Source organism: Rattus norvegicus, chromosome 4 (assembly GCF_036323735.1).
Source record: "Rattus norvegicus strain BN/NHsdMcwi chromosome 4, GRCr8, whole genome shotgun sequence".
Classification (NCBI taxonomy): Eukaryota; Metazoa; Chordata; class Mammalia; order Rodentia; family Muridae; genus Rattus; species Rattus norvegicus.
In genome coordinates, this window is record NC_086022.1 from 124588786 (window position 1) to 124615437 (window position 26652).

The window sequence follows — 26652 nt, forward strand, 5'->3', positions numbered from 1 at the left end:
GAAAGTGAACAAGCTGATCCCACTCGTGCACTTATCGGCTCTAATCCTTGATAAACGGCAGGGTCACAGGCACAGCGAGGAGCTGTGCAAATCAGCAGACAAACGTTTTCCGTGTGTCTCCAGGCTGTGAGTGATTTACACATCTCTCTTTTGTATTTGCATTCCTACCGTTGTGTAAAACCTTCCTGAGCAGAAGAACATTCGCAGGCCAAGGTTAAGGACCCTTGCCTTCAATGATAGCTGTCACTCACTACTGCCTTTCTTAGCTTCCAGACTTGCTTTTTCTCACAGTGTAGCTTTGTCAAAGTCAGACAAAGTTCACGTTAGTGGGTTAATAAGCATAGTTTGACAATACAGGGGGACCCTCTTCTGTAATCTACATGACGATTTTTCTCCTGTATAGTTTTAACAATAAACATGATTTTTCTTTACCTTTTGAAACAATTTTTTAAAGATTTATTCATTTATTATATATAAGTTCACTGTAGCTGTCTTCAGACACACCAGAAGAGGGCATCAGATCTCTTTACAGATTGTTGTGAGCCACCATGTGGTTGCTGGGAATTGAACTCAGGACCTCTGGACCTCTGGACCTCTGGAAGAGTAGTCGGGTGCTCTTAACCGCTGAGCCATCTCTCCAGCCCCTTGAAACAATTTTTAAAGACAATTTTTTTGGTGGTGGTTTTTGGTTGATGTTTGTTTGTTTTTCCAGACAGGGTTTCTCTGTGTATCCCTGGCTGTCCTGGAACTCACACGGTAGACCAGGCTGGCCTTGAACTCAGAGATCCTCCTCCCTCAGCCTTCCCAGTGCTGGGTTCAAAGGTGTGTACCACCACCTCATTTCCTTGTCTTGAGCATCACATCCTACCACCCTGGGCTTAGCTTAGCTGTGCAAATGCCAGAGTGTGTAGCATCACAGCAGGGACCCAGTGCTATGCACCGAGTAGCTGGGGCAAGCCCAGCCAGACACAAATGTGCTTGATAAAAGACCCAGCATCAATGACAGAGAGCAGGTGTCAAGTGTGCAAGTAGCTAGTGCAACACAGGGGTCCTTCCATGCTGATTCCACCTAGGATTCAAGAGTTTATGAAATAAGAAATTAAATCATACTGTCCCCTGAAAACCCAACAATTGGCATCCATCTTCTGCTCCCATGAATAAAGACTTCAGAGGTTATAATGGCTATTACTGGCTGTTGACTTGACTATATCTACAATCTAGAATTGGAGGGAGGCTGCCCCTGTGATCCAGATTTTGAGGCTGGAAGACACAAGTTTCTGACCTGGATCTGGTTGGAGATCTTGAGGCATAGTGACCACAAGAAGCGTAGGCCCAGACTAAGGTAGTACATGCCTTAGGAGATCTCTGAACTCAAGGTCAGCCAGGGACAAAAACATCCCATGACTAGGTATGGTAGTGGACACCTTTAATCTGGGCCACACCTTCTGCTGGAGGCTTACATAAGGACATTGGAAGAAGGAAGATTCACTCTTCCTCACCTGCTTGCCCTTACTTACCAGCACATCCGTTAGAACCGACTTCTACAGAAGACCAGCCGAAACAACCAGCCTCACGGAACTGAGCAACTGCTAGATTCTTGGGCTTCCCATCCTCAGCTGCCCATTGTTGGGTTAGTTGGACTACAATAAATTCCCTCAATATAGAAGACAGTCCATAAGCACCGTGACTCTAGAGAACCCTGACTAATACAGAAGTCATTGCCTGCATTCTACAATGAGCAAAACTGAACAACATTGAGTTTTCGTCCAGCTCTCTAAGAACTGTAGGTAAGAGGGTCAGAAATGGCTTCCAAATCTGAGGATACAGGTGGGTAAGGAGTTCTGTAGAGTTAGCGGTGCCCCTCCCCCAAGGCTATGCTAAAGGCACTATCTCCAGCATCTCAGCACAAGGCCTTGTGGGAAAGAACAGTACTGACTATAGAAAAGTACTTAAATTACTGACGATGAGATCACATTGAAGCATAGCTGGATGCTTCACCCAGGATGAAGGGTGTCTTTATAGGCAAAGAGACACAAGACAGGGCTGAGGGTAAGGGGTGGGGTAGGGGTTTACAACTGCAAGCTAGAGTTAGCCAAGATGCAGGATCCCCCAGAAGCCAGGGAGAAGGTGAAGGACTCTCTCCCCATGACTCAGAAGCAGAGACATGCAATCCGTGAGCTTCCAGACCACAAGGGTTGCAAGTACATGCATTTTCTGCTTTCAGCTCCCTGATTTGCTGCATTCTGTTACTGCAGTTCTGGGAAAGGGAAACAGAAACCTAGGGTGGAGACCATGGAGCAGCAAAACACAGCCAGGGCCAGCTTAGCTGGGGTGGAGGAGGGAGGCCGTAGACCATTGGAAACACATAGCATTCTGGTGTCTCACTGGAATTTAAGGTGGGACGCTCCAAGTCACAGTCGTGGGTAAAGTCCCCACAGCTTGATGACCAGGAAGCCCACTGTTTTTCATGGTGAAGAGCCATAAAAATGTTTACCTTGTGGCCTGGCATGGTGGCAAAGGCCTATACATCCAAGGGTTTGGAGCCTAAGGCTAAATACAAGTTCAAGGCATCTAAGCTACAAAAGAGACCCTGTCTCAACAAAACAAACACAGTCTTGTGCCTCTGTCAGAGGGAGGAGAATAGTACCCATTTATAAACCCTCCTAGTGCCTTCTCCATAATGGAAGCCAACTCTGCCAGGACTTTGCCAGATTGTTGTCTGGTACAGAATGAAGCCAGCCTTCCAGCCCCTAAATCTGCCTTTGTGTTTCACCTAAGCTGGAGAGAGGGCAGAATTCTTTTCAGAAAGATCTCTGATGGCCACAACCCAAGAATATCCTTCCCAGGAGACAGATTCTCTCCCCATATTAAGCAGGCTCCAGTCTGGGATCAGGGGTTACAGTTGAAAGATCTGCAAGACAAAGAGCCCGTTTCCAAAGTGCTTTGAGGGCCAATGAGACGCCTCAGTGGATAAATGTGCTCATTGACAAGTTTGATGACCTAAGTTCTATTCCCAGGATTGACTCTGTGGAATAGACCTCTGGCCTCCTGCATACCCCTTCCACAGCACATTTTGCACACACATATTCTACACTAAATAAATAAGACCTAATTGTAGAAAGTTCTCAGAGAAACACAAAGGTGACAGAAGAATGAAGAGAGTAGAGTTGGGTATGGTAGCACATTCCTTTAAACCCAGCCATGGGAGTCAGAGGCAGGAGGAGGTCTACAGAATGGCCAACCTGGTCTACATAATGAGTTCCAGGGTGTTGGGGATTTAGCTCAGTGGTAGAGCGCTTGCCTAGCAAGCACAAGGCCCTGGATTCGGTCCCCAGCTCCGAAAAAAAAGAAAAAAAAAGAAAAAAAATGCTGGAAGGAGCCATAATGAGTTCCAGAATAGTCAGATATCCAAAGGCTGGGGGTGGGGGTGGGGGTGGGGGGTGGAAGGTAGGGAGGTGGGGGGTAGAGGGGTTGGGGGAGTAGGAGGGATTTGAAGCTACTGAGCATCCTCCTCAGTGTGGTAGTTTGAATGAAAATGGCCCCCTTTAGCCATAGGGAGTGGCATTATTGGGGGTGTGGCCTGTAGAACTCTCAGCTCTTTCTCCAGCACCACGGCTGCCTGCACGCTGCCATACTTCCCACCATGATAATAATGGACTGAACCTCTGAAACTGTAAGCCAGCCTCAATGAAATGATTTGGTTTGTTTTTATAAGAGTTGCCGTGATCATGGTGTCTCTTCACAGTGATACAAACCCTAAGACATTAAACAAATGTTAAACACAGCTCCGCTCCCAGCCAAGTTCACATAACGTGCAATACCAGACTCCACTCCCGTTAACCAATGCCTCACGTCCGGCTTTCAGCAAAAAGTTTCAAAATATCCTAAAAGGAAAAAGCGCGGTCTGCAGGATTAAGATAAAAACACAGGCAGGACATGACTCAAGTGACTGGACAGGGAGGCAGGCCAGACTGAATATGTTGAGATTCCTATGGAAGACCGTGGACAGCATTGGGGAGAAGGAGTAATGTGAGGCAGATCTCAACGCCAAACAAGATGATAAAAATGTAAAGACATTAAATACGAATGTCTTCAGTGGGTAAAACACAGACTGCATGTGGTCAAAGGTCAACAGACGCTCTGTAACTGAAGAGCAGAAAAAGAACACAGGCTTGACAAGCAGAACAAAGTAGCTGGGAGCTTCAGACAGGTCCATCAGGTAGGTGCTGCCCGTGCAGGATGAAGAGGGGAGAAAGCTCCAGGTATCAGTAGCCAGAACTCCCTGAAATCAGCAGAGGAAACCAGGTTAGGAAGCTCGGAGGACAGCAATGGGGTGAATCTCAAAGCCCACCTGTGTGGCCATTTTGTATTTTAGCAGAAAATCAGAGAGAAAATCTAGAAGGACTCTAAAGAAACTACTTCACAAGGAAGAGTAACATTTGATTTTTCCACCAAAGACAGAGTAAGCAAGGAGAGAGTCGGGGTGGGGGCTATCAAGTTGGCCAGATGGCTCAGTGGTTAAGATCTGAATGGTTCTTCCAGAGGTTTGGTTTCCCAGAAGCCATGTCTGGCCTCTCACAACGGCCTGAAGCTCTAGCACCAGGAAGTTCTAATGGCCTTTTCTAGCCTCTACATCGCTCCACTGTGCTTGAGTGGTATAAACTCACATAGATGCAGCCAACATACACATAATTAAAAGAATAAATCTTTAAGTAAAAAATAAGAGAGTGGGTAAGAATTTAAACACTTGAAAGCAAAGTCAGTGACTTGAATTGTACATAAGACAAAATTATTCCTTAGAAGTGAAGGAGAAAGAATCTGTCAGATAATAGCTGAGGGAATTCATTGCCAACAGAGAAATCCTGCCGGAAGTGTTAACTGGGAGGGCTGTAGAGATTGCTCAGTGGTTAAGAGCGTGCACTGATCTCTCAGAGAGCCTGGGTCTGGTTGCTAGCACCCATGTGTAGCTTACGACCATCACAGAAACGAGAGGGAGAGAAAGAGAGAGAGAGAGAGAGAGAGACAGAGACAGAGACAGAGACAGAGACAGAGACAGACAGAGAGAGAGAGACAGAGACAGAGAGGTTAAAAGTTCTTCTAGAATGGAAATTATATAGGTCAGAAACTGCTTCATAGAAAACAGGGAAATCACTGGAGGATTAGATGAAGGTGGACTGTAAGTTTAATTTTTACATTCCCTACTGATCTGAGAGATGACCACTTGTTCACAAGGGTGACAGCGCTCCTGGTTGTGTGAGCGTGGTGTTTGCGTAGGTGAGGTTGTGGAGAGCATTGTCACAGGTGCAGGCTGGAGGGAGGAAATGTGGAGCTTCGGGGCTGGGGCAGCCCTGCAACAGAGCCCTTGCCAGATGCACACAGGCCCTGGGTCCTGTCTTGCTTGCACTGCAAGAAAACACAGTGCCTTTAAAATAGTTGCAAATGTATATTGTACAAATTCAAGAACAGTCACTAACTTGAGAAATTAATATGTGTGAAAGAAGAGAAAATGGACTAATATAAACACTAAATTATACATAATTATAAATGTAATATATAAATCATATATTATATAAAATATAAAAGGAACTAAAAAAGCAGGGGTTGGGGATTTAGCTTAGTGGTAGAGAGCTTGCCTAGCAAGCACAAGGCCCTGGGTTCGGTCCCCAGCTCCGAAAAAAAGAAAGAAAAAAAAAAAGCAGGGAAAATAAGGAGAGTGGGTGAAATGGGCAGCAGGGTTGATCTAGTTATATAATAAAAAAATTTTTTTGAAGCAGAGTCTAATGACATTCCTGGCTGTCCTGGAACTCATGGTGTAGACTAGGCTGGCCTCAAACTCTCAGGGTTCTATCTGACTGCTGGGATTAAAAGCATGTGCCACCATGAATGCCAGCATCAATGATAACTTTATATGCAAACAATCTAAATGCACAATTTAAAAACAAGTTGTTGGGGGCTGGAGAGATGGCTCAGCTGTTAAGAGCGATGACTGCTCTTCCCGAGGTCCTGAGTTCAATTCCCAGCAACCACATGGTGGCTGTAATGGGATCTGATGCCCTCTTCTGGTGTGTCTGAAGACAGCGACAGTGAACTCATATGTATAAGATAAAGAAATCTTTAAAAAAAATTCTATAAAAAATTGTCCTAGTTCACAGGAAGCACTTCTAACCTGGACAAGTGCCACCTCATATACCTGATAGCACACTGCTCAGAGGACTGCGTATGTAACAAAACCCTTTCTCAAAAGACCCAAAGTCCACTAGCTAAATGAACAAACCAGACTGCCAAACATACCAACTCCAAGAAATCCATGAAGAGTAAAGGGGTGAGCAGGTCACAGGGACATAGTAAAGGTCATGGTGCTGGCGTCACAGACCCCTAGGATAGCTCTGGAGAGATGTGTGTGCAGCACAGATGTCAGCCCTGGGGGGTCCTGTCTCGTGGCATTAGTGCCAACAGAGCCAGACAAGTGGCCCTGGGCACAGGAAGGGCAGAGACCTGGCTTACCTTCGCAATGACTGCATCGAAAGTCAGAGGGATCAGCACAAGGCACACGCAAAGAGCACACATCCTCCGCTCCAGCCTGTAGTCCTTGGGTGGCAGGATGAGCTGGAAGTGGCAGAGTGTGGCACGGGACTGGCAAGAGGGATGCAGTGCTGTCTGTGTTTAAATTCTCCACCCAGCCATGACAGTGAATGTGTGTTCACACAAGTCTCACACATCACCACGTGCAAAAGCATGGTTTCTAGGCGGGAGATGGTGACACCTAGCCCCTCCCCTGCACCCTCGGGCTTATAAGGAGTGACGATACTGTGTGGGTCCTTCCAGAACCAGATATCCCCGCTCTGTCCCCTTTGGACACTGGGCCCATGGACAGGAAGGCCCGTTTCCTTGGAGACAGGTCTTTTGAGTCAAGACTGTGTGCAGTTGGCTGCAAAGCGAAAGCTCTCTGCACCCTGGGGCTTGTGGTCTGGGGTCCAGGGAGGTGCGAGGCCATAGGCTCCTTGGCAACAGGCAGGGGTCTCCAGGCAGGGGTCCCCCACAAGCCAAAGGGCCACACAGGTGCCCCCTCCTTATAGTCAGCCCATGTTTCCGGGCTTTTGTGTCCCCATTTGTGACAGGACAAAGCTCCTTGTTCTCTGCTTTCCTGGGAGAGCTGCCATGCCAGGACTATGGCCAGGGAGTAGGATGCCCCTGCCATACAAATTAGACCTGCAACACGGTTCTGCCAAGACCTGTGGGGCTGGTGATCTCAGCCCAGTGTCACTCCACCCTGGAAGTGTGTGTGTCTGTGTGTGTGTGTGTGTGTGTGTGTGTGTGTGTCTGTGTGTGTGTGTGTCTGTGTGTGTGTATGTGTGTGTGTGTGGTGTGTGTGTATGTGTTATGTGTGTGTGTTGTGTGTGTTGTGTGTGTTGTGTGTGTTATGTGTGTTGTGTGTGTTGTGTGTATGTGAGTATGTGTGTTGTGTGTTGTGTGTGTATGTGTGTGTGGTGTGTGTGCTGTATGTTGTGTGTATGGTATGTGTGTGTGTATGGTGTGTGTGTGGTATGTGTATGGTGTATGTGGTATGTGTGTGTGGGGTGTATGGGGTATGTTGGGAATGTGTGTGTGTGGTGTGGTGTGTGATATGTGTGTACTGTGTGTGTATGTGTGTGTGGTGTGTGTGTATGTGTGTGTGTGTGGGGGGTGTGGTATGTGTGTGTCTGTAGTGTTTGTGTGTGTGGTATGGTGTGTGTACTGTGTGTGGTGTGTGTGTGGTGTGTGTGTGGTATGTGTGTGGTATGTGTGTGTTGTGTGTGTGTTGTGTGTGTTGTATGTGTTGTGTGTGTTGTGTGTATGTGTGTATGTGTGTTGTGTGCTGTGTGTGTATGTGTGTGTGTGGTGTGTGTGCTGTATGTTGTGTGTATGGTATGTGTGTGTGTATGGTATGTGTGTGGTGTGTGTATGGTGTGTGTGATATGTGTGTGTGGGGTGTATGGGGTATGTTGGGAATGTGTGTGTGTGGTGTGGTGTGTGATATGTGTGTACTGTGTGTGTATGTGTGTGTGGTGTGTGTGTGTGTGGTATAGTGTGTGTACTGTGTGTGGTGGTGTGTGTGTGTGTGTGTGGTGTGTGTGTGGTGAAGTGTGTGGTGTGTAGTGTGATGTGTGTGTGTGTGGTGTGTGTGGTGTGTGTGTGTGATGAGGTGTGTTGTGTGGTGTGTGTGTGTGTGGTGTGTAGTGTGTGTGGTGTGTGTGTGTGTTGAAGTGTGTGGTGTGTAGTGTGATGTGTGTGTGTGATGTGTGTGGTGTGTGTGGTATGTGTGTGTGATGAGGTGTGTGGTGTGTGGTGTGGTGTGTGGTGTGGTGTGTGTGTATGTGTGTGTGTGGTGTGTGTGGTGTGTGTGTGTGGTGAAGTGTGTGGTGTGTAGTGTGATGTGTGTGTGTGTGGTGTGTGTGTGATGAGGTGTGTGGTGTGTGTGTGGGGTGTATGGTATGTGTGTGTCTGTAGTGTTTGTGTGTGTGGTATGGTGTGTGTACTGTGTGTGGTGTGTGTGTGGTGTGTGTGTGGTGTGTGGTGTAGTGTGTGGTGTGTGTGTGGTGTGTGTGTGGTGTGTGTGTGGTGTGTGTGTGGTATGTGTGTGGTATGTGTGTGGTGTGTGTGTGTGTGGTATGTAGGGTGTGATGTGTATCTGTGTGTGTGGAGGAGGGTTTGCTCTGCAGGACCACAGAAATGGCGGAGGAAAGGCTGAGGAGGTGTGCTGTCCTGTGAGGGGACTGTTCCTTGCTGCGAACTCAACGTTGATGAGGTGCGCTCAGCCTTTATAACTGATTAACCTGGGGAGGGAACAAGTGGTACATTCACACAGTTCAAAACTCAAGATGCTAAAAAAAAAGTAAATAAATAAAAAGCTTTGAAAACATCACAGCACCTTCTACCTGACCCTCCTGCACCACCAGCGGAGCCTGTATGGGCTTTTGTGATTCCTAACTATTAAAGTAATACACACTGAATGGAAATATGTATTCACTTTGCTCTTTTCATGCAAGAAAGTTCTGGAATTTTCATCTTTTTCTTTTTAAACATGGCAAACTGTCCTACAGGCCTAGAGAGCTATGCATAGCTGTGATACTTTGTGGTGTACTCTGGACTTTTAAACGAACACTTTGTTGGTGGGGATTTGAGGTGAACTTTTGTGGGCATGTATTTTTTATGACCCCTTTGTCCCACCATATCTGTGTCCTCAGCTCCTAGGTACTTGCCTGTCCTACAGGTCATGTTGTCCCCATTTTCTTATTTTTCTTTTTCTTTTTTTATGTATATGGGTGTTTGCCTGCATACTTGTCTGTGTGCCTTGTGAGTTTCAGTACCTGTAGAGGCAGAAGAAGGTCTTAGATCCCCTGGGATCACAGTTGCAGACAGGGAGTCGTGAGTTACCATGTGTCTTGGGAATCAAGCCCGGGGCCATTGCAAAAGCAGCAAGTGCTCCTAGCCACCAAGCCATCTTCCCAGCCCCCCCTTTTTTTTCCAGGTGTGTGCTTATGTTTGTGTGGTTTTTGGATGAGAATGGCCTCTCATTAGGGTCATGTGATTAAATGCTTGGTCACCAGTTGGTGGAATTATTTGGGAAGGATTAAAAGGTGTGACCTTGTTGGAAGATGTATGTCACAGGGTAGACTTTTAAGTTTCAAAAATTCACACCATTCCCAGTTAGCTCGCTGTGTCTGTCTGTCTGTCTGTCTGTCTGTCTGTCTGTCTGTCTGTCTTATAGTTGTTTCCTCGACATGTAAGCTCTCAGCTACTCCTCCAGTATCAGGCCTGCCTGCCTACTGCCTTCCTGCCACAGTGGTCATGAACTTGCCCTCTGCCAACAAAGCCTTTCTTCCATACGTTGCTCTGGCACTGTGTCTTGTCACAACAATTTAAAAGTAACCAAGACAGCACCCCCTTGACGGTACTCCTTTTTGATGCTCATAAGTCATTTGGATCTGGGATCCAAAGAGAAGCTGCTGTGACAGGCGACTGTCAACATTATGCACACATCTATGAAGAGCTGAGGTAGGTGGTGTTGTCCCCAATGGTTCATAAGAAGCCAGCTGCCCACTGCACTGGGTCTTCACTGTCACAGAGGAAGCTAAACCCTAAGGGGGTGGCGGGGGGCTGTCACTGCTCTTCCCTCCGGCTTGGTTAGGACTGTGATGTTTTAGCTTTGCCTCTGCATGAAGAAGACATGGACAGAGCCCAGTCGCACTGAGGGCCACATGAGCAGATGGAAACATCTGTTCAGATTTGGGGACATCAGTCACCATAGCACAGCAGTGTAAGTTGTGTGTGGAGCAGTGAGCTATGCAAAAGAAACTAGTGCTAGGCTAAGTATGATCTCTGCCTCCCTGATGACCAAGGAATAAATGTTGCCTCAGCAGGGAAGGTGGGAGCCACAGGGTTAAGGCTACAAAGATGAAGAGTTGTGTTCTCAACATGCTAAAACCGAGATGCCAATCAGACTTCCCAGTGGCATTACCAGGTGTGTGGTCGGATGTAGAATTCTGTCACTCAGAACAAGGTTTAGGGTGGCCATGTACAATGGGTGGAGCCCAGGTTGAAGGTTAGGAACCAGGCACCAGGGAGGGAGTAAGCAGCCCGCTCAGACCCCAAACACAAGTACTGGGAAGTCCACAGAAGGGCTAGGAGGGCAGACACAGCCGGAAGTATCCAGCCATAATACATGGACAGACTGTGTCCTCATAGCCCAGGCTGCCCTCAAAGTCACCATCCCCCTGCCTCTGCCCCCAAAGCTGCTGAGAAATCCAGGTAGTATCCCTTGACCTAGGATGTTTTAAGCTGCCAAAAGAGAAACTCCAGATAACCAGGAGCTTGGAGGCTTGGAGGTCCGCATAAACATTGCCTCACAGCTGACCCAGAGGACCTCGTAAGAACACAGGGGTGGGCTGTGATGGTGATTGCAGTTCCCTTAGGGAACTTCTGTTTATGACACTTTGATTGTTTCACATTTTCAGCAATGAAGCACACAAATCCAAAACCCTTTAATTTGATTTAAAGGAGTCTTAATTATAACTGTGTTACATAAAAATATGCCATCAAATGGAGGATATGCAAATTCTCACTTAGCTTGCCTATCGTGCCTAAGGTAGATCTGATATTCCTGATATTCTCTCTCTCTCTCTCTCTCTCTCTCTCTCTCTCTCTCTCTCTCTCTCTCTCTCTCTCCCTCCCTCCCTCCCTCCCTCCCTCCCTCCCTCCCTCCCTCCCTCCCTCTCTCTCTCTCTCTCTCTCTCTCTCTCTCTCTCTCTCTCTCTCTCTCTCTCTCTCTCTCTCTCTCTCTACCTCCCCACTCCCCTCTCTTTCCTTTCCCTCCCCGTCCCCCTGGCCCAGCGCTCCAGCTGCCCCAGAGCACTGGATTAGAAGCCTCAGCTACCGAGGCCTGCAGCAGAACCTGGCGGCAAGCCCCACGCGCCCTCTAGTGGCCAGTACTGCTGAGTGTGCCCGCTCTACCTCACCTCCATACAAGTGCTGCTGTGCCTAGGCAGGATGTCCCTTCCCATCTTTCTCCAATGTCCTAGTGCTTTGTCCATTTCTGGAAACACCTCTGACCTTCCTGCGAATGAACAAAGGGCTAATGTGCACAAGAAAGCTGACTGGAGCCTTTAAAAGCCTGCCCAGTAGGCCACTATTGATGAGAATTGTGAGTTTAGGGGAGACTGAAGTTAGAATGGAAAGTTTTTTGGCAATGAAATTATTTTTATATAAAAAACAAGGCCTAGCCAAGACTTTATGAAAGCCAAACAGGCATAAGCCCTGCACGTCTACCGCACTGCAGGTTTGGTTCCAAATCATGGCCTCAAATGAACAGCATAGAGTACTGTGACGGTTAGTGACTGTCCTCTGCTAAGGACATCTAAGAGGAATCTCTGTGCCTTCTTGTCGTCTTGCCTTTATTCTTAGAGGATGTGCAGCTTTCACACATGTGATGTCTCCTCAGATGCGCAGCGTGATCTTTCAACACCAGCATCTCCTCTAGGGCTGCTCCCTCTCCACGTTTCCCCAGCTCCTCCTACCTTGCTCCTTGGTTCTAGCCTTATTGACTCGAACTGCCAAGGGATCAAGATGGAAATGCCGTTCTGAAGCCTGGATGTACGAGGTCATAGCTCCTGCCTGGGTCTCCCAACAGAGGCTCAGCCAGGAATTTGCTAGTGATGGTAGCTAAGCCACCTCAAGGCATCCAGCTGTTTACAGTTACCCGGCGGTCCCGGCAGCCCACATGAGCAACCCACAGAAAAGCAAATGCACGCAGCCCCCATACAGGCAGAGATGTTCAGTCTCCCTTAGAGAAGCAGCAGGCACTCCCAAGTCACAATAACGTAACACTGTGAAGAACACTGATGGGGTACCAGTACATACGGGGGTTGCTTGTGCGTCCTAGCAACCACTCTTCAAACCAAATGAGTATAGATCCTCCTTACGGCCACAATAATACAAATGTCTGGGAACAGCGTCAACTCAGGTACATCCAGCTCCTGGTACCGCCCTCTAGGGAGGCTGGGAGAGGTTCCACCATGAGCTCGTGGGTAGACCTTGTGTATTGGGAAGTTTCCAGCAAGGTTGAAGATGTGCTTTTGGAGGACTGGACATGTGTCACTGCAGGATCACTGAGTGCTGCACGGCTGCACGTGATAGAAAATGGCAGTGGAGGGGGCCAGTCTGGTGAGTCTGCAAAGGAGACTTTCAAGTACACGCCAATGGCGGCAACTGTGGCGAACCATGGTGAAGCCACGTGAGCGAGTTGCCTCCGTTCTGTTCATGAGAACAGCCGACAGTGGGCAGCTCTGCCAAGCCTGTATGCTCTGAGTGCCCGGCACATGGGCTGATGACCTCCCAGGAGAACCCAGCAGCCCTGGGGTAGCATGGTTCTGACTGGCCTGGCAAGGGTTTCTAACCACCCTGTCCTCTACAGATGTTAGTAAATCATTGCATTCCTGAGTGTCTTGGCCAAGGCCTTTGGAAGGGAGATGCTATCTACAGGTGACACTTTTGTCTCTAGGAAAACCTCCATTGTGCTCAGCATAAATCACAGGGGCCTGACACAGGGTCTTCTCCCCGAAGGCAAGGGGGAAAGAGCTTTACAGGTTTGAAACAAGTTGGCAGAGGAGGTAAGATTTGAGACAGAATAAAAGAAGAGACTTATTTATGTATTTTTAGGGTAGAAGAGACCCAGGCACGCATTCGTAGCAAGGGATGGGTATGTGTGAATTCCTGAGTAAGTGTGTGTTGCTGACATGGGTACAGCCACTCAAAGACCCATTGCCTCAGACCCAGCAGAGTAGCAAAGCCTTCCCCAAGGATTGCAAAGTCTCCCTCTGGTCCAAGAATCAGTGTTCACAAATTACTGACTAGTGGGTACAAAGATGAACAAGTGCAGCTTCCTCCTCCAGGATTGCATCCTGAGACTGCTCCCCAACAGAAAGACCTTATGAAACCACCTAATCCTGCTTCCCTGGGCTCCATCACAGCAAGCACAGCCCACCCGATCTCAGCTTTTCTGTGTGTCTGCCCATCCTCAGTTCCTGCATAGTGCCAGTCAGCTTTTCAAGACCATGGCATAGAGGATGTGCCTACCGGGATGGGCTGAAAGGAGATAGACAATGGTAAGAGACCTCTGAGCATCCGAGACTGTACAGTAGTACATGGGAGGCAGAGAGGCAGAGAGGCAGAGGCAGGGGCAGAGGCAGAGAGGCAGAGAGGCAGAGAGGCAGAGAGGCAGAGAGGCAGAGAGGCAGAGAGGCAGAGAGGCAGAGAGGCAGAGAGGCAGAGGCAGAGGCAGAGGCAGAGGCAGAGAGCAGAGGCAGAGAGGCAGAGAGGCAGAGAGGCAGAGAGGCAGAGAGGCAGAGAGGCAGAGAGGCAGAGAGGCAAGCAGAGAGGCAGAGGTAGGAGGTAAGAGGTAGGAGGGAGGAGGTAGGAGGGAGGAGGGAGGAGGGAGGTGGAAGGAGGGAGGAGGGAGGAGGGAGGAGGGAGGAGGGAGGAGGGAGGAGGGAGGAGGGAGGAGGTTGGAGGCAGGATTCCTTTCCCCCTGGAAGTTAAGGGAAGGAGGAGGAGAGGAACAGATGGGGCCTGTGTTGGTTCCCTGTACATGGTCCTCTCACAGGCACGGACACCTGGAGATAGGTTAGAGCAGGGTGCCCACCAGTCATCCCCGTGCAATTGATGCTGTCCTAGGAGCCAGCACCCTACCTCATGAAGTTGGAACATGTCATTAACAGAAAAGACTCTTATCTTCTTTCCTTTCTATTTTTCTGTGATGTGGTCTCACTATGAAGCCCTGGCTGGCCTGGAACTCACTATATAGACTAGACTGACCTCGAACTCTGAGATCCACCTCCCAAGTGCTGGGAGTAAAGCTGTTCACCTCAATGCATGGTCATACCAGGATTCTTACTGCAGAGAGGCAGGCACCCTGTAGATGACAAAGGAACAGAGGCAGCTTGTGTAAGCAGCTTCCCAGGAGGCCTCCCCAAGAGTCACCCCGAGTGAGCCTGGAAAACTGAGAGGAGCTCACAGAGCACCGGAGAGAGGTGACAGCAGCGCAGGGACCCGTGGGGCGGGGCTGAGCATTCGCTCTCTGTTGAAGGCCAGAACAGATGGTGACGGCCATACAACAGGAGGGAAGGAAGGACTCCATACTTCACACTCACCTGGATGGGGCTCAGTGCATCATAACTCCATGTAGACCATGCTGGCTGTCACCCTGGGTCCTTGCTGTTCCGAAGCTTTCCAAGCAAACGCCCCCTCAAAGCCTACTGTCACTGCTTGCTTTCCCCCAAGGCTGTCTTTGCCTTGGTGTGTTGTATCCCTCCACAGGTATGTTCTTTCCAACGTCCCCTTTTACCCACAGTGACCTCTACCCAAGCACACCCTTCCTAAAGGTCACCTCATCCCCAGGGCATTTTGGCTCTCAGCTTCCTTTGCATTCTGCTTGGCCCCCACTGTCATGCTCTCCTTGACACCTGTTAAAAGCACAGCCCTGTCTGTCCCCTCTCTGTTGTGTATTCACGGCTCCAATGATATTTGGTTCCTTAACCGGGTCTGGCCATAGAAGTTCCTTTAGGTGCATTCTTCAAAACCGTGTATCTTCAAATTCAAAGCAGGATGCTATATCCTAGTGCTGAGTACATGGGTCCAGGTACAGCCTGCCCCTTTGGGTGGAGCTCCTGGAATCCAGAAGGCCCACTGCTTCCACAGTGGCGGCTTGTTTCAATGATGGCTGAATTTGATGGCCTCTCTGGCGTGGCAATAGCGACAACAGGAGTGATCCTCTCAGGTGCCCACACTCGCGGGGAACTAACTTCCTACACCAGTGACCAGTTTTTGCCTGTGAGCAGTGCTTCACAGGAGGGTGACTTCCCTGGGCTTGTGCCATCTGACCAGTAATGACAGTCCATAAGCCCACAGCATGGGATCCAGGGGAACCCATAGATTCCCACACAGGGAGGGTACCTCCACAGCTATCCTTCCTGGAACCACTTAGACACACAACAGGGGAGCCTGGGGACCTTGACACACAGTGGATAAGCACGAGTGGCTGCTCAACATGGGCTACCAGAGCCTAGCCTGAGCTAGAAACCAGAGCCTGCCCTCTGCTGTCCTTTCCTCCATCCCTCAGGGGAGTCCCAGTTTCCCAGACCAGCAGGGCCTACCAGGGGTAAGTTGCTCTGCCCTTTCCTGGTTGGATCCTGCCCACCAGTCTTCAGGGTTGGGTACAAGTGGGAACATTACAAGTTTCTAGGACCCAGAGGGCTGTCTGGGGTCATGTATCTATCTGCAGAATGAGTGAGTTCGGCTTCCCTTGGTGACATGGAGACTGAGGCGAACTAGCAAATGTCCCTCTCTGGGATCTGTCACAGGAGGGAAAAGCATGAACCAGGCAGCTCATAAACAGCCACGGGACACATGGGGACTTCCTCTGTCTGTGTCTCTGTGGATGCCTTTGTTCTCCTCCGAGCTCCCTTTGCTGAGAAGTAGAAGTCTGAAGAGCTGTCTCTTGGCTTCTTGATGCAGGCCCTACCTCCAGGTTCCCTCGGTCAGGAGAGGCCAGAACAGACTGAGTGACATAACCCAGGAATTTGCCATTTCTGGAACTTGTTTCCTACCTGCTCTAAATCTGCCTCAGGTCCCGGCTCTCCAGGACAGTGCTCTTCCAAGCACTGGCTCTCCCACTGAATACTCCGACTCCACCCTCTGCCTATTGGAGAGAGGGAGTTAGCGAATTCTCAACACTGGCACTGACTTCTCAAATGCTTCAGCCTAGGAGAGACATTCTCAGAGCCGATGGCAGAGTATGGAGAACAAACAAGGGTTTCCAGGGAGATGTGGGAACAGAGTTGGGCACTTGGGGTTGCAAACGTCTCCCCCAACACTACCCCACATACAAAATAAATATGTTAATGTCTGCAGAGCTCTGGTGGTCAGGATAATACAGCACATAAAGGGCACTGAATCACCAGGCCTGCAGCTCTGGGACAAGTCCAAGTAAGATGGTTGAGTGGACTGTCCAATGGGACCTCATTCTGATTGCGGCTGGCATTTGTCTGGAGGCCTTTATCTACGTGTCAGCTTTCCGTGGGATCAGTCCCATGACATGCTGGCCAGTCCCTTTCATCATCTCTCATCTCCACAGCATCTCAATGAAAGATGGGGTGGGCAGAGGAGCCATCTCTATCTGCATGGTGGGTTTGCTCACCCAGTCAGAGATGGCAGATGGGCCTGAACACAGACATGAACTCTGAGAGGAATGACTAGGAAAGCCGCTGTGAGGAAGGGGCCAAAGGGTGAAAGGTACCCATGGAAACGGGTGTAGTGGGACAATCATCTTCACAAAGGACAAGTAACTGAGAGGGTGTAACCTGAGGGTGTCACAGCATCCTGGAGAGAGCCTGGGTCCTGGGGATAGACTGAGGGGATAAAGAAGCAGAGAAAGCACCCTGCCCCCACAGCGGAGGGCCCTGTGGCTGGCTCTTCATCCTATGGACCGTGTTGGGACCCACTGGAAATGAGTCTACATGTCCAGAGTCTTGGAAGTCCTACCTGTTTTCCCGCTCCATCTCTGTTCTGGCTGGTTTTGTGTGTCAACTTGACACAAGCTGGAGTTATCACAGAGAAAGGAGCCTCCCTTGAGGAAATGCCTCCATGAGATCCAGCTGTAATTGTTTTCTCAATTAGCAAGGATGAGAGGGCCCATTGTGGGTGGTGCCATCCATAGGCTGGTGGTCTTGGGTTCTATAAGAGAGCAAGCTGAGCAAGCCAGGGCAGCAAGTCAGAAAGTAACATCCCTCCATGGCCTCTGCATCAGCTCCTGCTTCCTGACCTGCTTGAGTTCCAGTCCCGACTTCCTTTGGTGATGTGGAAGTGTAAGCTGAATAAACCCTTTCCTCCCCAACCTGCTTCTTGGTCATGATGTTTTGTGCAGGAATACAAACCCTAAGATTCATGGTCAATGGCTGCCTTGAATGTGGAGAGCCAACTGACCTCTTGCTGGGGCATCAGGCAAGCCCCAAGGCTGAAGCAGGGCCTCAGCACCTGCAAGAGCTGGAAACTGACTAGTACAGTGTCCCTAAGCCAGATCATGGGGACAGCCATTGTACAGGAAAGATTTCCAGTAAAGCAAGGTGATTCTCCACAGGCTGTGACATCAGGAGGACCCTACCAGGCCTGATTGGAACTGACTAGTACACAGGACAAGACCCACAAGTGGCCACATGCATCACTGCCAGCTAAATACAGCTTCTAGATCTTACCAGAATGGTCTGGAAGGAAAACTGAGATGGGTACAGGTCAGGGCCCTTTTGAGAAGCAAAGGCTCTCACAGGAGTCTGCAGTGAAATACAAATCTCTCCAGACCTTCACCTGCGTACCTGAGTGTGGGCACACACACACACACACACACACACACACACACACACACACACATACACACACACACTGGGGTGTGTGTACACACCAGAGGACAACTTCTGTGAATCTGTTCTCCCCTCTCACCTCATTTTGAGGTAGGGTCTCCAGGCTAACCAGCCCACCAGCTTCTAGATGATTCTGCAGTCTCCACCTCCCATCTCACTGTAGCTGGGATCACAGATGTGCAATGCTTTTAACTGTGGGCTTTGGGGACCCAACTCAGGCCATCAGGCTTCCATGGGAAACACTTGTCTACGGCGCTATCTCGTCAGCCCTCACTTTAACTTTTAAAAAGTTTCAGGGGCTGAAGAGATGGCTCAACAGTTAAGAGCATTGGCTGCTCTTCCAGAGATCCTGAGTTCAAATCCCAGCAACCACATAGTGGCTGTAATGGGATCTGATGCCCTCTTCTGGCATGTCTGAAGACAGCTACACTGTACTCATACATAAAATAAATAAATAAAAGTTTCAGAAATATGACACTGAATTCACACTTTCAACCCCTGCTCTCATTTTAGACCCTCCTCTCAGAGTCTGGAAACCCAGCGATGGGCCCTGGCTTGGCTGGAGGCCTCCCCATTCCTTTTCTTAGTAAAAACCACTTTGCAGGAGTCCGTATGGGTCTCTGTGTTTATTTGGGGAAGGTCACCAGAGCTCTGTAAGTATCGTGGTGTGTCAGCTACTTTTCGTACTGCTGTGACAAAGCACTCGACGAAAACAACTTAAAGGGTTCATTTTGGTACGTGGGTTAAGGGTCTTGGTATATCACGGAGGAGACCTGTTAGAAGAGGCAGAGGTAACCGGCCACACTGCGCACACGGTCAGGAAACAGAGAGTCAGCAGGAGATGGGGCAGAGTTATACAACCTCCAGCCGGTGTTCCCAGTTATCTACTTCCTCCTGCAACACTTCTGCTCCCAAAGGTTCCGCAGCCTTCCAAAACAGCGCCACCTGCTGGGGACCAAGTGGTCGAACACACAAGCCTATGGGGGAAATTTGACCTTCAAACAGAAGCTTAAGTTATATAATGCAGAACAATATATTCTAAAAATTAAAGCCAGATATAGTTGATGGTCCGGGAGGCAAACACCAATTGTCATTTCCCAGAATGCAAAATGCAAACGTGTGCCCTTTGTCACTAGCCTCAAACAAGCCCTCACTTGCGTGTGTCACCTTGTGATCCCTCGGGGTCGTTACCACCTGGGTGGGAGGCATGGAGGTTCTTATGCTTCCAGATAAGCCTTCAGGCAGTGGTTCTCAACCACCTGTGGGTTGTGAGCCCTTTGGCAAACCTTTATCTCTAAAAGAATATTTACATCATGATTCATAACAGTAGCAAAATTACAGTTATGAAGAAGCAACGAAAATAATTTTATGGTGGAGGCCACCACAACATGAGGAACTGGATAAAGGGTCACAGCATTAGGAAGGTTGAGAATCACTGAGCTAAGGAAACCAGGATTGTTAAACACATGGTGTTCTTCCTTCAAAGACAGATGAGTAGCCTTTTGCCTGCTCAGAAGGCTGGAAGCCTGGTGACCTTTGTACTATCTGTGTGGCTGAGATCACACCAGATCATCTCCCAGACCCTTATCGTGACCTTGTCAGTCTATAGAGCCCATCTTTATGGAAGGCGTCACACATACTTTACAAGATTTTCAATGTAGTCGTGTCTTAAGCTTTATTGTGCACATAGGATTGAGTTGATTATCATCAGGAAATTTTCACCCGATTGGGCTGTGCTGAAATATGCCCAAAATAAACCACTCAGGGTCAGACTCTCACAGTTTGAACCAGCACTGGCTACTTGACTTTGTTGAACTAAAATGCCTTCTTTGTCTCCTGCAGATTGTTACTCTTCCAGTCCAGCCCCCTGTCTCCCACTGTCTGTCCATATGTTCTCAGAGTCCAATCCCTTTGCCCCAGTATGACCCCATGCAAGCCTCGAGGACCAGGTACCTCATCCAGCACTGACATTGTCATTCACTGCTGTCCCTGGATTTTGCTGTTCCACTTCAGCAGATGAGTCCAACCAAGATGCTCTCTTGTTCTTCAGAGAGGTCAGAGAAGCCATATGGTAGGATCACCCATCTTGTATCAACAAGAAATACAGATAAAGGAAACTTACCATTCATCCACCTCCCCATCTACATATCATTCACCCACACACCCATCTGTGTAGTCCTCCTCCTCCTCTCCTCCTGCCCTTCTCCCCTTCCATCCACTCATCCATCTATGGAGTCACTCACCCTCTCTTCTTCCCTCCCTCCTATCCACCCTTACATATCTACATATGCATCCTTTCTTACCCCCTCTCTTTCTCCCAGTTCTTATTTATTGATTTACTGTTCACTTAGCCAACTTGACATAAGCTACGTCGTCTGAGAACAGGAGCCTCAGCTGAAGAAACGTCCCCATCAGATTGGCCCAGTGCAGGCAGTGCTACCCTGGGGAGGTGGCTGGGATTCTATAAGCAAAGCTGAGTAAGTCACAGGGAACAAGCCAAGAAGAAATGCTTCCCCCCATGGCTTCTGCTTCAAGCCCCTGCCTGGGGTTCCCACTCTGACTTCCCTTTGGACTGGGACTGGGACCCCTAAGCCAAATAAAGTCTGTCCTACCCAACTTGCTTTTGATCATGGTGTTTTATCAAAGCAGTAGAAAGGAAGCTAGGCTACTTGTGCTATGTGGTTGTCTGTCCATTCACATATCTGTCCATCTATATATGCATACACATACATATACATACATATATCCTTCTTTAAATCCCCCCATTTATTTATCCTTCTACCCACCCATATATTCTTTCTCTCCTGCTCTCCTAGTTAAGGAATGAAGAAGACTGTCCTAAAATCTGTGTGTGGATGCCCCCCCACCAACACCCCACCCTTCCCAAGAGCTGGAGCGACTGAACATCTAACTTTACCTTCTTAGTTGAGTCTTTTCCTGTGGCTTTTAAATTCATAATTCCCTCCTTAAGACCACCCCCCTTCCAGATGCCCTTTGTTTACCTTCTTCTCCCAAGTCAGACCTTCATACTCATTCAGCCTCTGCACTGGCTCTGCCCACCTTTGTAACATAGTTCCCTCCCTCTCTAGGTTCTGGAGGACCTACAGCCAGCCCTCAGGCTGCCGCTTTGTCCCCCAGCCTGACCTGCAGGCTGCACAGAGCTCCTACATTCACTCTGCCCCACACTACATGCTACAGACCTCAGCTGACTCTGCTGCCCAGCATCCTTTGCAGGTGGCTTCCAGTTCATTCAGCCATTGGGAATCCCTGGGTACAAGGAAGAGGGAGCTAAATGAGTGAGCCTGCCTCCCAGCCACATCAAGTGCTGGGTAAACGCTGTACCACAGAGCCACATGCCAGGAGTATGTCTAGGTCTGCCTGCCTCTTGTCCTTGAGCTTCCAGCCTTGTGAGTGGGGTTGACTCTATTCTGTCCCTAACTCTACCACACGCCTGTCACTGCAGCATCACATGACCTGTCCCCATTGTGTCACTGGGGTTGGACTCCCTCATGACCCTGAGGGCATGCATCCACTGTGCTATGTCCATTCCTAGCCCTCCTTGTACATGTGCCAGGGGACTGACCTACAAGACCTGTGCCCACAGTTGAGTACAACTAAGTCCTGGCTAATCAGAGGAGAGCGGGAGGGAGGTGTGCTGCAGGCTGGCTGCCATCACCGTAATAAAGTAATTGACTGATAAAGAGAAAGGGTTATTCTACCTCATTCCTTTGGAGGTTTCGGTCAGTGATCTCTTGGTCCCTTGCTTGGCCTTTGGTAAAGAAAGCACAGCAGGTCTGTGACATAGGAGAACAAAGAGCTTATATCATGAGACAGGGGGCAGAGGGCACAGATGGGCACCAGGGTCCAATAGCCATCTAGACTTTCCACAAGGGTCCACCTCACAAAGGGTCACACTCCCAATGATGCCACTCAGAGGACCAAGTATTGAACACATCCTATAGCAGAACAGGAGGGATCTGGGGTATCCCCTGTGATTACTGTGTCATTTGGCTGTAGCCATTCTACATGCTGTCCTCTGGGTGCTACTAATGCTCCAAGCTCCTGTCCCTAGAGCTCTTGGTAGTCTAGGAACCACAACTCTGGGGTGGGGGGCTGTCCTGGGCTCCTCCTGTGCTGCTGCTATTTCTGGTCTGTACTTTCCAGGTTCCTGCCTCTACTCCTGCAAGGGTTCTTCACTGTTTCTGCTCCAAGGGCAGGGATACAAGGTCAAATGAATCCCTTATGCTTTTTCAGTTTAATGCCAAATTGTTTGTTTGTTTGATGGATGGATGAAATTAAGGTAATGGTCAGTAAAGATTAGCTTTTCAATTTTTGTTTTGTGAGACAGCATCTCCTGTAGCTCAGGCTACCTTTGAACTCTCTAGAAAACCAAGGATGACCTTGAAATCCTAATCTTCCTGCTTCCACATTAGCCATTTTCAAGCCTCTGTCACATTCGATGAGTTCACTATTATGTAGTCATCCCCAACACCCTCCGTCATCCCTTCCCTCAACCTCTGTCATCCCCTTACTTACTCACCATCATCAACTCCCTCCCTCACCATCATCCCCTCCCTCCCTCACCATCATCCCCTCCCTCCCTCACCATCATCCCCTTCCTCCCTCACCATCATCCCCTCCCTCCTTCACCATCATCCCCTCCCTCCCTCACCATCATCCCCTCCCTCCCTCACCATCATCCCCTCCCTCCCTCACCATCATCCCCTTTCTCCCTCACCATCATCCCCTCCCTCCCTCACCATCATCCCCTCCCTCCCTCACCATCATCCCCTCCCTCCCTCACCATCATCCCCTCCCTCCCTCACCATCATCCCCTTCCTCCCTCACCATCATCCCCTCCCTCCCTCACCATCATCCCCTTCCTCCCTCACCATCATCCCCTCCCTCCCTCACCATCATCAACTCCCTCCCTCACCATCATCTCCTCCTTCCCTCACCATCATCCCCTTCCTCCCTCACCATCATCCCCTCCCTCCCTCACCATCATCAACTCCCTCCCTCACCATCATCTCCTCCCTCCCTCACCATCATCCCCATTCCTCCCTCACCATCATCCCCTCCCTCCCTCACCATCATCAACTCCCTCCCTCACCATCATCTCCTCCCTCCCTCACCATCATCCCCTTCCTCCCTCACCATCATCCCCTCCCTCACCATCATCCCCTCCCTCCCTCACCATCATCAACTCCCTCCCTCACCATCATCTCCTCCCTCCCTCACCATCATCCCCTTCCTCCCTCACCATCATCCCCTCCCTCCCTCACCATCATCTCCTCCCTCCCTCACCATCATCTCCTCCCTCCCTCACCATCATCCCCTCCCTCCCTCACCATCATCTCCTCCCTCCCTCACCATCATCTCCTCCCTCCCTCACCATCATCCCCTCCCTCCCTCACCATCATCTCCTCCCTCCCTCACCATCATCTCCTCCCTCACCATCATCCCCTTCCTCCCTCACCATCATCTCCTCCCTCCCTCACCATCATCCCCTTCCTCCCTCACCATCATCCCCTCCCTCCCTCACCATCATCTCCTCCCTCCTTCACCATCATCCCCTTCCTCCCTCACCATCATCTCCTCCCTCCCTCACCATCATCCCCTCACTCCCTCACCATCATCCCCTCACTCACTCACCATCATCCCCTCACTCACTCATCATCATCCCACCCCCACCATCCTGCTCTACCCATCACCAGAGCTTTTCTGTTTCCCAAATAAAGCCATCCACTGTAACCAACCACCAGGGCTCCCCAGTCCTAGCTCTCCCCACACTCCCTTCTGATTGCTCTAGGGATCCACCTATGAGGAATCATTAGGTCCTTTTGATTCTAGCGTATTCCAGTGTATTTCAGTTAGAATGATTTAACCTCATTCAGTACAACAAACCCAAGACTCACCCATGTCATCACCGATCTGATTTTCCTCCTTTTTAAAGTCTGAATTTTATCTCTTGAATTTTTTTTATAAAAGTGAAATGGCAGTTGAGAACCTGTTAGTTACCAAAATGCTTTGCGAGGATTGTCTTACAAAATATAAGGTCTGGTTACCACTGGGACACATTGTCCAGTGACACAGCTGCTGGTGACCCTTGACCTTTCCAGCTTCTCCACTGCTGTCTGGTGATCCCTCCCAGCTGACCCTGCCCCTCCGTGCATAAACCTTGAACCTTTCTGTATGTCCCCTGGCTCTGAAGTCCTCATTTCTTCCCGATCCAGTTCACTTGAGGAACCTGCGATCCAGGCTTTCTTGGCAATCCTCTCTGCTTTGACTGCTGCTGTGCACACATCATCATCTTCCCTCTGGGTTCGGGAGGCAGCATCGGCCTCTCTGTGTGTCAGCCCGTGGAGGTCATCTGCAGGCTTGCTCTCCTGGGCACTGGGATATCAGGGTTTGACCTGGCATGAGCCACAAGTTCCACCCACGGCTGCAGAGGTTGAAAGAAGGGCCTTGAACTTCCAGATCACACCTCACGTCTCCCAGAAGAGCGATGCTGTGGTTTCAGGTACCATGGGCTCTGGTTCAAGGTGTAACCACAGTGGGGTCTGACACCCACCCCTGCTTTTACCTTCTATGTCAAAAGCACATGTTGAGCTCTTCCCGGGGGGAAATATGGGGATCACTGTGACCTCTGGAAAAAGTAGGGTGTCAGGCGTGTCTCACAAGGTGGGATGCAGGTGTCTGAACAGGAGGAGGGCCCAAAAGAGGAGAACTCTGCCCCAAAACAATGTTTGCAGCTGGGTTTGGTGATGGCCACCTGCACACCCACCCTCAGGAAGCTGAGCTAAGCAATCAGGCTCGAGGTCCAGGCTGGCCAGGGAGACCCTGTCTCCACAAAACAAAACAAAGTTTGGGTCACTTTCCCGGCTCACCTTGACTTCCCAAGGCCATAGCCCTGGCTAGGTTAATGTTTCCTCGTATTCAGTGAGTTCCAGAACCAGCTGAATCATGATTATACAACAGAAAGAAAATCTATCTTGCCCATCTGCTCACCTGTGCTCCAGCTTCTGAGCCCGGCAACCCCTCCTAACTACTTCAGGATTAAACAGCAGCCCTTCCCTACCCTCTAGCCCCTCCATCCCCTCGTTCCCCCCATCCCCCCCATTCCTCCACCATTTACATAAGCCTAGAGATTGGCCAGTTCACACCATTGGCCCTGAGGACCCCATCACAGGGCCCTGCAGAGAGCTCCAGCAGTTGTCCTGGCCATGCTGGCCCACCCATACCCTCATGATGCTTCCTCGGCATCCTTAACGGAGACGATGGGTTTAAAACAAAAGGGAGTGAGCGTCCCCTGCCCCCATAGAAAGATACAGAGAAGTGTGGGAGTATGGCATTGGAGTGTGGTTTGCGTAGGATACAAGTGGCACTCCATGCAACTGCAGGGCACTGCTGGCATGGTAGCAGGGGATGGTCATTCCCTAAGTGTCCTACAGGCTGGGACACAAGCTGGCTATGCCACTCTCTGCCCTCAAACCTGTTTCTCCGTTTATCTGTGAAAGTATGAATCCAGAATCCACACAATATGGCTTCTGCCATTCTCCCCTTGTTAGAAACAAGTCCATATATTCGGCCTATACTCGTGGGAGGAAACGAGGCTCCACGGGTCCTAAAGGAGGGATTTCAATGCTTTTCAACTGCCATCCTCTGTGTACCAGCCCCAATCACTGACACTTTCCCTGTGCACAGAACCAACTCACCTAGCTGGGCACTATGAAGGGAACCATAATCCCATCCTTAGGAGGCAGAAACCGGAAGATTACCAGTTCAAGGTCAGCCCGGGAAACCTTAGCTCAGAGGATAAAATTCACCCCTCATCACTTCCCTAGAGCCCATTCAACTGGCAGGAAGTGTCACAGTTGCAAACTAGAGCTGCTTTCCACAAAGGATAACAGCAAGGAGCTCAAAGGACAGGAATGAAAGCAAGAACTCAACCTGCCCCCCATGCACCCCCATATCTTAATCAGTCCCTCAAGTGTAGTCCCTCGGGGCAGGTAGGCTATTGGTGGGGCACAGGCTCCTGGGGCAGGTATGGTAGTGTGGAGACAGACCTAGGACAAGCACTCTGCTGTTCAAAGCAAATGGTGGAGACAGTGAGGCCAACTCTTGGCTCTGCACTTTGAGCTCCTCTCTGTCACCCTTCATGAAGAACAGCCCACATTTGCAGCTGTGACACTTCCTGTCAGATCTGGGGCATCTTCGTTTGGCACTCTGGCCAACCCTGTGCATCCTTGCTGGCTGTCTCTCCAGTATGTGCTCTAAAATCTTTGTGTGTCTTCTATGAACCTCATTGTGGAAGCTGAACTCCACTGTCCATTTTATAGGATTTCAAGTCTCCCTGGAAACAAACCTCTGGACACAACTGAGAAGGAGTTTCTAGATTCAAGTTACATGAAGACCCCTACCCCTGTTAAATGTGGGTGGGTGGCACCTGCTATGGGCTGAGGTCCATTCAGTGTTGCATAAGAAGGAAAGAGCAAGCTGAACACAGAATTCTTCACTCTCTACTGCCTGACTGCAGATGTGACACGACCAGCCGCCCCACGCTCCCGCCACCATGCCTTTGCCTCCACGATGGACCCTGTCCTCAAACCATGAGCACTAACAAGGCCTTCTTCCCTTACATTGCTTTTTTTGGGCATTTTTGTAAATGAGAAAAGTAGCATAGAGGCCCCCTATCACTACAGGA

At 49.7% G+C, this 26652-nt stretch overlaps 1 long non-coding RNA gene across 1 annotated transcript; it reads right to left on the reverse strand.

The window, feature by feature from the left end:
• Positions 1–421: 421 nt before the first annotated feature.
• LOC134486813 (uncharacterized) lies at positions 422–7277 on the reverse strand. The gene is made up of 2 exons (XR_010066209.1): positions 6505–7277; positions 422–644 (listed from the first exon to the last, which is right to left on the reverse strand). It is a non-coding gene; the product is annotated as an uncharacterized LOC134486813 (long non-coding RNA).
• Positions 7278–26652: the final 19375 nt, after the last annotated feature.